Here is a 13965-nt window from a genome sequence, read left to right as displayed (position 1 = left end):
TTAATTTAGGATTTAGATTGCCATCATCCCATTTCATGTCAGTAATCCTAGTCTCAAACCAGAGGGAGGAATCTGCTATCCTAAACATTGGGGTGCTGTCAATCTGGGAACTAATTTGTTAACAAATAAAGAATTTATACAATTTTGGTCTTGAGAGATAGGATGCAGTTGACAGTATTTGTGTTTACAGCACTTTTACACCTACGGTTGTAGTTCTCTGAAAATGCCACTGGAGAGCCTGATGGAAGTTGAAGTCACAACAAGGACAATTGCTGAGCTTTAATTAACCTTTATAATTAACCTTTTTGTCTGGTGTTCCTGAAACAATAAATACTATGATTTTCATCTGATTGTCTCAATAGCTTATGTTTTCCTCCACACTGTAGTGTGGAGCATTTGAAACACTTTCATAGAATTTGGAGTTGTTTAGTCAAGTCAAGCTGCTTCTAAAATAACCGTGATATAAGAAATTCACAGTATAGGTCTATACATATAAGAGTGTGCTGTGTTTATCCAGCAGATGGAACCAATTCGCTTATACCGTTCACACACACTATGCACACAGTCATTCAAACTCATGAAGATCTTTTAATATATCTTTTTAAACTTAAATCTTAACTCAACAAAATGGAACAAAATATTTTTCAGATGGGTATCTGCACCCAAATACATTTTGGATGTCCTTGAAATTAATATAAGTGGGCTGAGTGGGCTCTAGACCGGATGGCACTGGTTACAGTTTTGTAATGTATAGAGAAGGACATCCCATGGTTTACAAGTTTTCAGCTACATGCAGATCACAAATACAGACACTGGTGAGATGGGATTTAGTGAAAGATATTTCTTTTAGAGCATAATATGAACAAATAGTTTGCTGGTCAACTTCACAAACAATATTTTGTAAGGAAAACCTTTCTAATTTAAGTGTAATATAGTGACATTGTAAGATAGTGTATATTAGCCAGAATGTGTGCACATAACTGACTGCTTACAATCTATTAAACAGCTGAAAGGTTTATAAAGCTCATGATAACTTCTTACTGTACCTGATTACATCTGGACATTTTAACTTTCAGTGGTATTCCTGCAGTCAGTGTTGGAAAGTAGCTAAAGTAAATTATTACTTAAAGACCCAAACCACACCGGTATAGGGACTCCCTGGGACAAAACTGTTTTAAGGTCAACCACACCATTACAACTCATTGCGACTCAATAAGTTGCATTGGTGTGGTTATAACATTAAAATATGTCTTCCCTGTGTACTTTTTGGTTTCTTCCTGAAAACTGATAGCCTTTGAGTCAAAAGGCCCAATTGAAATACCATCACGTTATAGTGACATCACAATATCATCCCCTCCCCTAACCCCTCCCCTTTATCATATACAACAACAACAACTGTTGTTCAGTTCACCTGAAAACTGGGCATACTTAATGAATTGGTGGGTGTGGCCACATAAAACTTACACTAAACGTATACTTTCTTTTTTTTTTTTTTTTACTTTATCCTAGTATAATCATAGTACCTGATGATCATGTTTTTTGGGGGGGGATCACGGCTTTCCATCTTTAAAGCATAACATTTTTCCAGTAACTAACTATATACTTAACATTTTTAGTAATAATATTACTACTAATATGTTCCTAAAGTAACTCGTTACTATTTTCACGAGTCTTTGTGGGCTTGAGTGTTTATTAATGGTAGACTGAGGCTGATTAATGGTAGTCTAGATCTCTAGAGCGGATATGGAAACGATGCGCACTGTACGTGTGAATTATTGGATGCGGAAGGGCGGGCCTTAAACCGTCCGGAACAAACTGGGTAGTGTGACACTTTTGGGGACTAAAGGTCATGCAATTACTGGTGGCAAGGATAAAAAGTAAACTAAAGTAATAGTTACTTTTGGCATGGAGTAATATGTAAAGTAATAGGACAAATAGGTAATATATTACTGTTTTTTAATAACTTTCCAACACTGTAGTAATTGTCATAACCCGGCCCGTTGGGCCATGACAAATTGAGGAGGACACAGAGCAGTGTTCAAAATAACAATAATTTATTTGTAAGAGAACTAATAATAACTTAATATAAAGGATAATGCTTACAGAATGTATGAGATGTGGAAGTCAGTAAGATCAGTGGTGTCAGTGTGGATGTGTGGTTAATATGGTGAAGGTGTGTTGTAGTGTGCAAATCAAACAGTGAGGAGCAACAAACAGAAAGGTGCTGTCATCTGGAGTGGGACCAAGAGAATGGCTGGCAAGCCCTCTTTTATAGGGTTTCAGGAGCACTGATCAGGTGCTCCTAATGCACCTAATGAGAAGTCTCAAGTGGGCCGACGCCCACATGATCTGTGGGAGAAACACAGACAGGGCAGTACACCATATACACAGCATAGGCCCTGCAGGCCAGGCCAAGGGGCCGTGACACCCTCCCCCTTCAAAATGAGGGACCATAAGGGACCGAGTTGGTCTAAACCTTAACTTAATAACAAATTAAATCAAAATCAAGATTTTCTTTTTTTTTAATATATAACAATAATGAAAAATTTAAAGTGAATTTAAACCCAATTTGCCTCCAAACTATTTCCGTTCCAACCATTCCTGTCCACAACCAGCACAACCGCTTCCCCCCCTCAGCAACCAAGATTTACCATGGATTCCTGGAGCATCTAAGAGGAGAGGAGCAGGAGGCAGGAGCAGACAGAAAAGGAGGACCAGAAGATGGGACAAGAAAAACACAAGTTACATTTTTGCCTCCATTTTAAGGCACTCTGGAAAGGGCATCTGCCACAACATTTTCTACCCCCTTAATGTATCTGATTTCCAGCCAATAAGACTGCAACATTAGGGACCAGCGAATTAATCTCTGATTGGGACACTGCAGTGAATTTAGAAAGGTTAGTGGGTTATGGTCAGTGTAGACCACCACAGGCGCAGCCCCAGACACTACATAGACATCAAAATGTTTCAATGCCCATATTAGAGCCAAAGCCTCCTTTTCTATAGTGGAATAATTCAACTGGTAGGAGTTAAACTTTCTTGAGAAAAAGCTCACAGGTTTGTCGATTCCCAAGTCGTCTGTCTGTAATAAAACCCCACCCGTGACTGGCATCCACCTGTAGAGTGAATGGACGGTCAAAACGAGGTGCTGCAAGAACAGGAGCAGAACATAACAGACCCTTGATGGATTCAAATGCTTTTTGACATTCTTCAGACCAAATGTATTCAACACTGGACTTTAACAGATTAGTTAGGGAAGCCACAACAGTAGAGAAATTACGACAGAAACATCTGTAATAACCTACTAGACCAAGAAATCGCAGTAACTCTTTTTTGGTGGTTGGAGCTGGGTACTGTGCAACTGCACTCACTTTTGCCCCAACTGGTCGAACCTGACCCTGTCCAACCACTCGACCAAGGTAGGTCACTGTGGCCTTAGCAAATTCACACTTTGCCAGGTTCACAGTGAGACCAGCCTCGGCCAGGCGCCTGAACAGAGCATGAATGCGTTCCACATGTTGAGGACATGAGTCCGAAAACACAACAACGTCATCGAGGTATACTGTACAACCCTCAAGATCTCCCAGCACATAGGTCATGAGTCGCTGAAATGTCGCAGGTGCGTTCCGCAACCCAAATGGCATTACTTTGTAGGAAAACAGACCCTTTGGAGTGATAAAGGCAGAAATTTCCTGTGCCCGTTTGGACAAAGGCACTTGCCAATATCCCTTCAGTAGATCAAATTTGCTTACAAACTTGGCATGACCAATTTCGTCTACACAATCCTCCATACGAGGAAGAGGGAATGAATCTGGTTTAGTAACAGCATTTACTTTTCGAAAATCTGTGCAAAATCTGAAAGTGTTGTCAGATTTCGGAACAAGGAGACAGGGCGACGCCCAGCTCGACGCAGACGGCTCAGCTATACCGTTTTCCAACATGTAAGTGATCTCGGCATCTTGATGTTTTCGTTTCTCAACATTTACTCTGTAAAACCTTTGCCGGATAGGGAGAGCACCCTCGACCTCAATGTCATGCTCGATCAGGTGAGTTTGACCAGGGGTATCATTGAACAGGCATGGGAAAGCCCGGATAACCTCAGTCAAATCTGCTCTCTCTCTCCCTGGCAAATGATGTAACAAAGCATCCAGATTACCGAGTGTCTCAGAGTTTCTTAACCGACCTTGTAACAATGCTGGGTCAACAGCAGGCAAACCGTCTTCTTCCTCATCCGCAACCGAATGAGGAGAAGTGATCACCGACGCTCTACTTGCTAAGCACGCAGCATGAACACCATCCACCTTCGACTGAGCATCAGGCGAAGCGGACGCACGATCATGATACGGCTTTAACAAGTTAACATGGCACAGTTGAGTGGATTTCCTCCGCAGAGGAGTGGAAATCGTATAGTTCAAGTCAGAAATTTTCTTGACTACAGTATAAGGACCTGAAAATTTGGCTTGGAATGGCGAGCCTATGATTGGCAACAATGCCAACACACGATCGCCAGGGCTGAAAACCCTCAGCTCTGTGCGCCTGTCATAAAGTTTCTTCATCTTACTTTGGGCACACTCTAACTTTTCTCTAGCTAGCTCTGCAGCTGCATAAAGTCGACGCCGGAAACCATTGACATAGTCTAGCAGGTTACGAGGAGCTTCAACACCTTTCCACTGGTCACTCAAAATGGCTAAAGGCCCCCGTACAGTGTGGCCAAAAACCAAGTCATTTGGGCTAAACCCAGTGCTCTCCTGTGTAACCTCCCTGGCTGCAAGCATCAACCAAGGCAAACCTTCCTCCCAATCCCCCTCCATTTGTGTGCAATAGGCACGCAGCAATGACTTCAATGTCTGATGGAACCGCTCCAATGCACCTTGACTCTGCGCATGATAAGCAGAGGCCAGGTTGTGCTTGACATTAAGCTGCTTCAGTACCTGTGAGAAGAGGTGAGAGGTGAAGTTGCTTCCCCTGTCACTCTGGATGACCTTGGGAATGCCGAAAATAGAAATGAACTGTGACAAGGCCTTCACAACTGACCTCGCTGTAATAGTGCGTAATGGATATGCTGCAGGGTAACGAGTAGTTTGACACATTACAGTGAGAAGATATACTGCACCAGATTTCGAGCGAGGAAGTGGGCCCACACAGTCAATGATCAAATGTTCAAAGGGTTTACTGATAGCTGGAATTGGCAACAGAGGAGCAGGTTTGAGGATCTGATTTGGTTTACTTGTTAACTGGCATGTGTGGCAAGTCTTGAGATGCGCCGCCACATCTCGCTTCAAACGCGGCCAGTAAAAATGCCTCAGCACCCGATCATAAGTTTTCCGGACACCAAGATGCCCTGACCCCTCATGTGCCAATTTCAAGACAGACTCACGAAAGTTAGCTGGCAACACAATTTGGAGAATGGGATCACCCACAAAACCCTCGCCATGTGGGACCCACTTCCTTACCAGCAACCCATCCTGAAGGAAGTAGCCACGGGCGCTGCTCTCTATCTCCGCATCAGTAACCACCTGATCCAGCAGACATTTGAGTGAGAGATCAGCCTGCTGCTCCACCCTCAGGTCATCCTGTGAGACTGACAAAGGAAAGTCAGCTAAGGAAAACATTGGTCCTGAAAGTACATTTTTGTTTTTTCCTATGGTACTTGCATTTGCATCAGACTGTGCACGCGCCATAGCACGTGTCACTGCACAAGCTGTGAACACTTCAGGAAACTCAGTTTCATTTTCATCAGGTTGAATTCTTACCAATGGCACTGAATCGACTATTAAAGGTGGTGGTACATCCGCCCACACACGTGCCCCAGCCAAACCATTACCCAGGATGACATTGACCCCTGCCACAGGTAAAGCGGGACGCACTGCCACGCCTGTCAGACCCTGGAAGAAATCGGAGTATAGCATGACGTTGTGAACAGGCACATGGAGGACAGTTAAACCCATCCCCAAAACAGGAATAGAGGACTCTGTAGCACTTTCTGCATTAAATGGCAACACTGATGCTTCAATAAACGTGTCAAAAGCTGCTGTGTCACGCAATATTGTTACTGGCACCTTGACATTGCTTCCTACCAGTGACACAAAGCCCTCACTGACAAACGGCCTATAGGATGCATCAACCTCAAGAATTTGACATGACCCATTGACTTCCCTGACCTGTACCTCCCCCATGCTTGATGCAGGCACAGCCATAGCCGCACCTTTTGCAGGGAAAGAGGTAGACTTTGACGTCTTCGCTTTTAGAGCGTAACAATCAATTTTCCAGTGCCCCTTCTTGTGACAGAAGTTGCATATTTTCTCCTCACGTGTGCCATGCTCAGGTTTCACCTCCAACACGGCCATGCCTGAACCACCAGGAGAGCCATTTTTGCCACGTGCGCCCTCACCACCATCATTACCAGCACGAGGCTGGCCAAAGGAGCGCCGATCTCCATTAGAGCGCTTGTGCGTCAGCACATACTCGTCTGCCAAAGCAGCCGCTTCGGCAGCAGTTTCAACTCTCCGGTCACTGATGTGGTTGGCAATGTGCTCAGGCAAGGTGTTCTTAAACTGCTCAAGGACTATCAGGTTACACAACCCATCGTAATCCCCCACATCTAGTGCGGCACACCAGCGAGCAAAATAGCATGACAAGTCACGTGCAAACTCTAGATGAGTCTTGTTGTCAGTTTTCCGCCATGTGCGGAAACGCTTGCGGTAGGCTTCTGGAACGAGTTCGAACGCCTTTAGCACCGCTGACTTAACCTTGGAATAACTTTGACTGTCCGCAGGGCTAAGACAGGAATAGGCCTCCTGCGCCCTGCCTGTTAATACACATTGGAGCATTAACGTGCGGGCAGACTCTGGCCAATGACGAACATCGGCTACTCGCTCAAACATGGAAAAGAAAGTCTCTGGGTCTTTTTCATTAAATTTGGGCACAAGGCGCAAATTGCCGAAAATGTCAAACTCACGGTCTTGAGAACCCAAGGCCGTTGCCCTACTACTGGACACCCCAGCCTGATCAGCTGAGAGTTTACCTTCTTTTATTAACTCAAGTTTGCTTTTTTCCACCTCAATCCTAGACTGCTCTACCCACAGCCGCAGTACCTCTGACTGTGACTGTGACTTCAGCCTCTGCTGCTCTGTCTGCAGGATAATCAACTCCTTTTGTTGCTCAAATGTGAGAAGCTGGCCAGTGGGTAGGATAGGCTGGATAGGATAGACCACCTCAGAGGACTCCTCTAGAATCCCCGTAGCTATCAAATTGGCTACCAAAAGTGATCTTATTTTAGTGTCCTTTATCCTTCTGTCCTGGATATCAATTTTGTAATAATCCGCCACTCTAAGCAGCTGGTCCTTACACAAACTACCTAGAGTTTCCTCACATGGATTCTCAATAAACTCTTCAGCAGTAGCCATTTTTCAAGGCAAAAACAAGTAACAAGTTTTTTTTTTTTTTTTTTTTTTTTTTAATTAATTTGTTTTTTTTTTAAATAGAAAACAAAATTCCAAATTGGAACAAACGTTCCCTCCTTGCCAATTTAGGACAGGTGGAACAGGTGCACCTACAGGAGCGGTGTTCCCCCTACTTAAACTGCCTAACCAAAAACCAAACTACCATAACTTGCCCTAGTCTTCAGTGGGCCTCCCGAGTTCCCCTGCCAACACTGGGCATCTCAGGGGTACCACCCTATCCCAGCTTGTGTGGGACAGCAATCTATTAAACCCAAAACAACACAAACAAAAATCAAACAAACAGATCCCATATGGGGAAACGCCGCTGACCTACAAGGGTGGGGAACACCTCCCCTCAGATTGTCTAGACCCACCTGCAACACCTGCCCTAATTACCACCATAAGTGGCAACTAATTGACAGCACAAAACAAAATTTAAATAATTGTATTTAACCAAACTGATAAATCAATTACTCAAAATTGTTAACAAAACAAAATGTTAAACAAATTGCTCCTCAAATTACTCAAAATAAGTTGTAATTTAAACAAAGTGTTACTCAAATGATTCAAAACAAATTGTAATTTAAACAAAGTGTTACTCAATTAGTTAATTAGTTACTCAAAACAATTGTTACTCAAACACCACTATGCACCTCCTCAACAATGCTGTGACTAAAGTTGCCAATGTAGGCTTCAAACAATACAGGAAAGTACTTTTACCTGTTCGCAGAGTCACAGCCAACCCGAGTTGCTTTAAGTGGCCGCGAGCCCCCAATCTGTCATAACCCGGCCCGTTGGGCCATGACAAATTGAGGAGGACACAGAGCAGTGTTCAAAATAACAATAATTTATTTGTAAGAGAACTAATAATAACTTAATATAAAGGATAATGCTTACAGAATGTATGAGATGTGGAAGTCAGTAAGATCAGTGGTGTCAGTGTGGATGTGTGGTTAATATGGTGAAGGTGTGTTGTAGTGTGCAAATCAAACAGTGAGGAGCAACAAACAGAAAGGTGCTGTCATCTGGAGTGGGACCAAGAGAATGGCTGGCAAGCCCTCTTTTATAGGGTTTCAGGAGCACTGATCAGGTGCTCCTAATGCACCTAATGAGAAGTCTCAAGTGGGCCGACGCCCACATGATCTGTGGGAGAAACACAGACAGGGCAGTACACCATATACACAGCATAGGCCCTGCAGGCCAGGCCAAGGGGCCGTGACATAAGTAATCCTCATCTCACCTCTATTCCTTATGATTATTGCCTGGCTGCGTGCGTGTGAGTAAATGAATAAAACGCTTGATACATACAACTGGTAGTCCTACATCCCCCCAGGGTTTATACTAAATGGATATATTAAAAACGAAAACATGCAGCTCAACTGTTGAATAAGGAGAGGATGTTACTCTACATGTCTTAAATTGACTAAGGCTAAAATAATGAAGTAAACTGACCCTGTTCACTAAACCATCTCAAAACATTTTATTTGTATTATAATTCATTATTTTGCCAGTGAATATAAATTTCTATTTTACATGATGTGAAGAGTGTAACTGTAAGGGATTTTTAGATGGGAGTGCGAGTGCTGGACCTGTTTTTTTTTAAATCACACCCGTGTGAAGTGTCACTCTTATCATCATACATCATCCATGCATTGTCATTTTTGTGACATTGCATGTGTGGGGTTGTGTAGGACAAAAATAGCCGAAATATGACAATTATTTCATTGTTCATTGTCAATGGCATTTAGGACGCAAATCTACTGAATATAGGAGGGGCTAGTGCTCCTGTTGGAGTAAATTAATTGTTCTATGACTATCAGGACATGAATGTTAACATCTTGCTCAATACTGACTAGATTTGTACTGATTTAGTAAATAATCATCTGTCATTTTTGAGTGGTGCAGCCACTCAACCACACTATAGACAGCTACAGTATGTGTGTGTGGCTGTGTCCCTGGGTCTGTCCCTGGCTGGGTCCCTGTGTCCCTGGCGGTGTCCCTGTGTCACTGGGTCTGTCCCTGGCTGGGTCCCTGTGTCACTGGGTCTGTTCCTGGCTGTGTCACTGGGTCTGTCCCTGGCTGTCCCTGTGTCACTGGGTCTGTCCCTGTGTCCCTGTGTCTGTCCCTGGCTGTGTCACTGGGTCTGTCCCTGGCTGTGTCCCTGTGTCATTGGGTCTGTCACTGGGTCTGTCCCTGTGTCACTGGGTCTGTCCCTGGCTGTCCCTGTGTCATTGGGTCTGTCCCTGGCTGTGTCCCTGTGTCACTGGGTCTGTCCCTGGCTGTCCCTGTGTCATTGGGTCTGTCCCTGGCTGTGTCACTGGGTCTGTCCCTGGCTGTCCCTGTGTCACTGGGTCTGTCCCTGGCTGTCCCTGTGTCACTGGGTCTGTCCCTGGCTGTATCCCTGTGTCATTGGGTCTGTCCCTGGCTGTGTCCCTGTGTCACTGGGTCTGTCCCTGGCTGTGTCCCTGTGTCATTGGGTCTGTCCTTGGCTGTCCCTGTGTCACTGGGTCTGTCCCTGGCTGTGTCCCTGTGTCATTGGGTCTGTCCCTGGCTGTGTCCCTGTGTCATTGGGTCTGTCCCTGGCTGTCCCTGTGTCACTGGGTCTGTCCCTGTGTCATTGGGTCTGTCCCTGGCTGTCCCTGTGTCACTGGGTCTGTCCCTGGCTGTCCCTGTGTCATTGGGTCTGTCCCTGGCTGTGTCCCTGTGTCACTGGGTCTGTCCCTGGCTGTCACTGGGTCTGTCCCTGGCTGTGTCACTGGGTCTGTCCCTGGCTGTGTCTGTGTCACTGGGTCTGTCCCTGTGTCACTGGGTCTGTCCCTGGCTGTGTCACTGGGTCTGTCCCTGGCTGGGTCCCTGTGTCCCTGGCTGTGTCCTTGTGTCATTGGGTCTGTCCCTGGCTGGGTCCCTGGGTCCCTGGCTGTGTCCGAGCACGAACATAGCGTTATAGCATTTGTTCACCACCAAGTTTCACTGTTGCACAGCCTAACACACAGACACACAGGCTGGGGAGGAGGGCTAGTACAGTACAGTGTATATACTGTCCCCCATGACCCCCCCCCCCCCCCCCCCCCCCCGTTGGCCCCGCACACTGTCACCTTTTTCACCTTGGGCCTGTTTGCATGCCTGGTTATAGGCCTACTAAATCATGCCTTCAGAGAAGAATAAAATAAAATGTATACAAAGGTCAAGGCTGTAGTCGTGTAAGGGCCGATTCATACTCCTATTTTAGAGTCGAATAAAAGTCGGTTCGGCGCTGTAGAGCCTACAATTTGACGTCATTTGAGGTTCGGGGGGGCGGGTACCGTCCTAAAGTCGGCTCTTCGGTACTACTGAAAATTTCTGACGAGCCGAAATCATTTCGGCACTACAGCGCCGAAACAGCGGTAAAATAGGAGTATGAATCGGCCCTAAGACAAATTTCTATCTCTTTTACAGTTGACAGTGTGAAAATTAGGTGACAGAGTATTATTTCATGACAGAATAGGCCTGTATCCTAAATCAATAAATGCATCATTATTAAAAGAAGATTTTTTTTCTATTTTAAAAATGTATTTATTTTCAATTCAGTTTGGTTTCAGTTAATTTCCAGGTAGTTTCAGTGTATAGTTTTTATTATTTAGTTTGTGTAATAGGTTACAAACGCAGCTCATTATACCAAAATTAGTCACAGTGCTCTGCTGACATAATCTTATTTTAAGTTGTCAGACAAAACTAAGACATTTTATGTAGCCTATATATTTCTTTGTTTTTATTATTTTTATTATTTTTTATTTCAGTTAGGCTACTTTGTACACTATATGATTTCAATTTTCCTGCTTTAAAAAACCTAAAAAATTATTATTTTTCTGCACCTATACGTTTTAGCTTTATATTTCGTTTTAGAATTAGGCTAATAAACTTGGTCTTCTATTTTTCGTTTTGGAAAATCAATCTATTTTAAATAAATACTTATTCCATGGCTCATGTCTGTCTGTCTTTATTTCACACGCACGTGAATAATTCAGAAATCACCTTGGACACGCCTACTCTAAAATAATAAAGGGTCACAAAAAAGAGATGCATATGCATATAGGCCTAAAAGGCATGCAGCAAACTTTCATTGGAGAGAAGAAAATAAACGCAACATTTGAATATTACCTATACCATAGCATATATATAATAACATTGATTGATTGATTGATTGATTGAAATATTTATTAACAGTTTGTAGAATTTACAGTACATTTTAAGCACAAACTCAATACAAAGACTGTCAACTGTGAGTGGACGACCCAATTAAGCATTACACTTGTTTACAACAGGGTCCACATTGTTCAATTCATCAAAACATTTAAAGACATACAAACATTTAGAGACATACAAATAGACATTTCTATGTAGCTAAAGTACAGAACAGGAATTCATCATATGGGAAGCAAAAAAGGGAATAGATACAATATACAGTGAGGGAAAATGGGGGGGGGGGGGGGGGGGATTCAGATTTTACAGAGGCCAGTTTCGAATTGCAGCCATCATAGGAGCGAAAAGAATTGAGTCCCTTGTTTGTGCCGAATCTGGGTTGTACATGGTTTGTTGCACTCCCTCTGGTGTTGTGGGTGTGGACTTCGTTTACATTAAGGAAGTATTTAGACAGGTACATGGGTATCTTGGTGGTGTATCGAATCTTGTGGACCAGACCCATTGCAAGAACACACACAGCGGGCCTAAATACAATCCTCTGTGTTATTAATGTTAAGATATTTGGGAGTGTACATAGCCAGGGTCCATTTGGTTTAACAATTAAACAGTCAGTCAGGATTTTTAGAGACCGACTTGTTGGAGTTAACCACTTGAACTGCAATGCAGCATCCTATGATGGGCTGGGCGGAATATTCTTTGACAAAACGACATTGCTGCACCATATAATTTTTCGTTATCAATCAATATCAAAAGATAATGGTGAATCATGAATGCGTGCGTGCAGCTGCATTGCTTTAGTAACTATAGCATCATATTTCTAGCAAGTGAACGAAATTAGTAATAATGACCACAACGTGTGTGGACTCATGGTTATATGTGAAGCGCTATAGAATGGATGTTTAAACCGCAAAATATCGGTAAAAATGTGCAATTAAAAGGAAAATCGTATCGAGTATAGGCTATTTTCACTCCGAATTAAGTCAGGATAAACCCGTTTTAACGCAGCAGTGTGCAGGGACCTTAAGTTCCATTTCAGGAAGGATATATACCTCCCGAACGAACGTCAATCAGACCACTGAGTAATAACACATTCCAGCGTGGAATTGAGCTACTCACAAATGGTGTTCAACATAAAAATTAGCCTATTAATTCGAAGACGAAGAGCTTTCGAAAATAACATCAGCCTAATTTAATATGCAGCTTTTTATGTAAAGTTATAGGGGTCCTTGCGTTGTGTGCATGCATGCATATTTCAATTTCATTGTATTAATAACATAAATGGTTTTTCTTTCTTCCTGTAGGCCTTTTTTTCCCCATTTTCAAATATCGTGTGACAGCCGACAGCAATGTAAGGGTGGATTGCAGTTGGCAGTTGCAGCGCCTTGGAGGTTGAGGCCCGAATATGTGAATAATAATGAAGGTATAACCTTATTTGCACAGCCGCACGCACGCGAAAAGCGAACGTGCGTAAAACCAAAACAGTAACGGATAAACGCATTAATCAGTGATTGGTTTCCTTTCCCAAATAAATACTATATAAAAAAATATCAGATCAGATCTTTTCACTAGTTGTTATAATGCATAAGCCTTATATTTTTGTGCGTTTGGGGTGACACCAATTGTTTTGGTGTCAGTTGAAAGCATTTGCGAACTCCCATGGTGTATGCTACAGTTGGAGAAAGAAAAGTTTACATTTTTCGGGGTCAATATTGACCCAGAAAAATGTAAAATATTATTAATTTATATTTCTTGACGGATAGGATATCCCTCCCGAACGTCAAACAGACCGAGATAACACACTGACAATCCAGTTAAGTAACACAAATATACTGCAGCAGCATTTTATCATGTCAGCGCCAGTGACAAAATTCACAAAGTGACAGTCTTTTTTTTACAGTGGTTGCAAGTTGCATACTTCTACTATGACCCTCGCATGGAACTACCAGCAACACACAGTTATCACATTGCTCATATTTTTGCAAACAAATCGCTTATAGCTAAAATAGCTGTTTCAGAACAATGGATAGAGCTATGTGGTTTCAGTACCATGGACAGCGCTGTTTGTTGCATCTGGAGCCTGTTGTGTTGCATTTATAGCCCTAAAGTTGTTTACCTTGGGATTGTGTTAACAAGAGAAAGGGATATATATCATGTGTGCAAAACTGTTCCTGTAAAGTTGCAGGGAGTAGGCCGTATACCTTTGGGACTGAGACAAGAAACCCGGACGTATAGCTATTCCTGTCGAAAGTCGTTGTAATGAATTGTTCTTAGAAGAGATCGCTCATTGCCAATATTTAGGCTACCGGTATACCATTTTGGATTATTTTTTTTAAGTAAATTGTTT

This window comes from Protomyctophum parallelum, assembly GCF_964188405.1.
Source record: "Protomyctophum parallelum genome assembly, chromosome: 15".
Taxonomy (NCBI): Eukaryota; Metazoa; Chordata; class Actinopteri; order Myctophiformes; family Myctophidae; genus Protomyctophum; species Protomyctophum parallelum.
Note: the sequence above shows the minus strand (reverse complement) of the source record.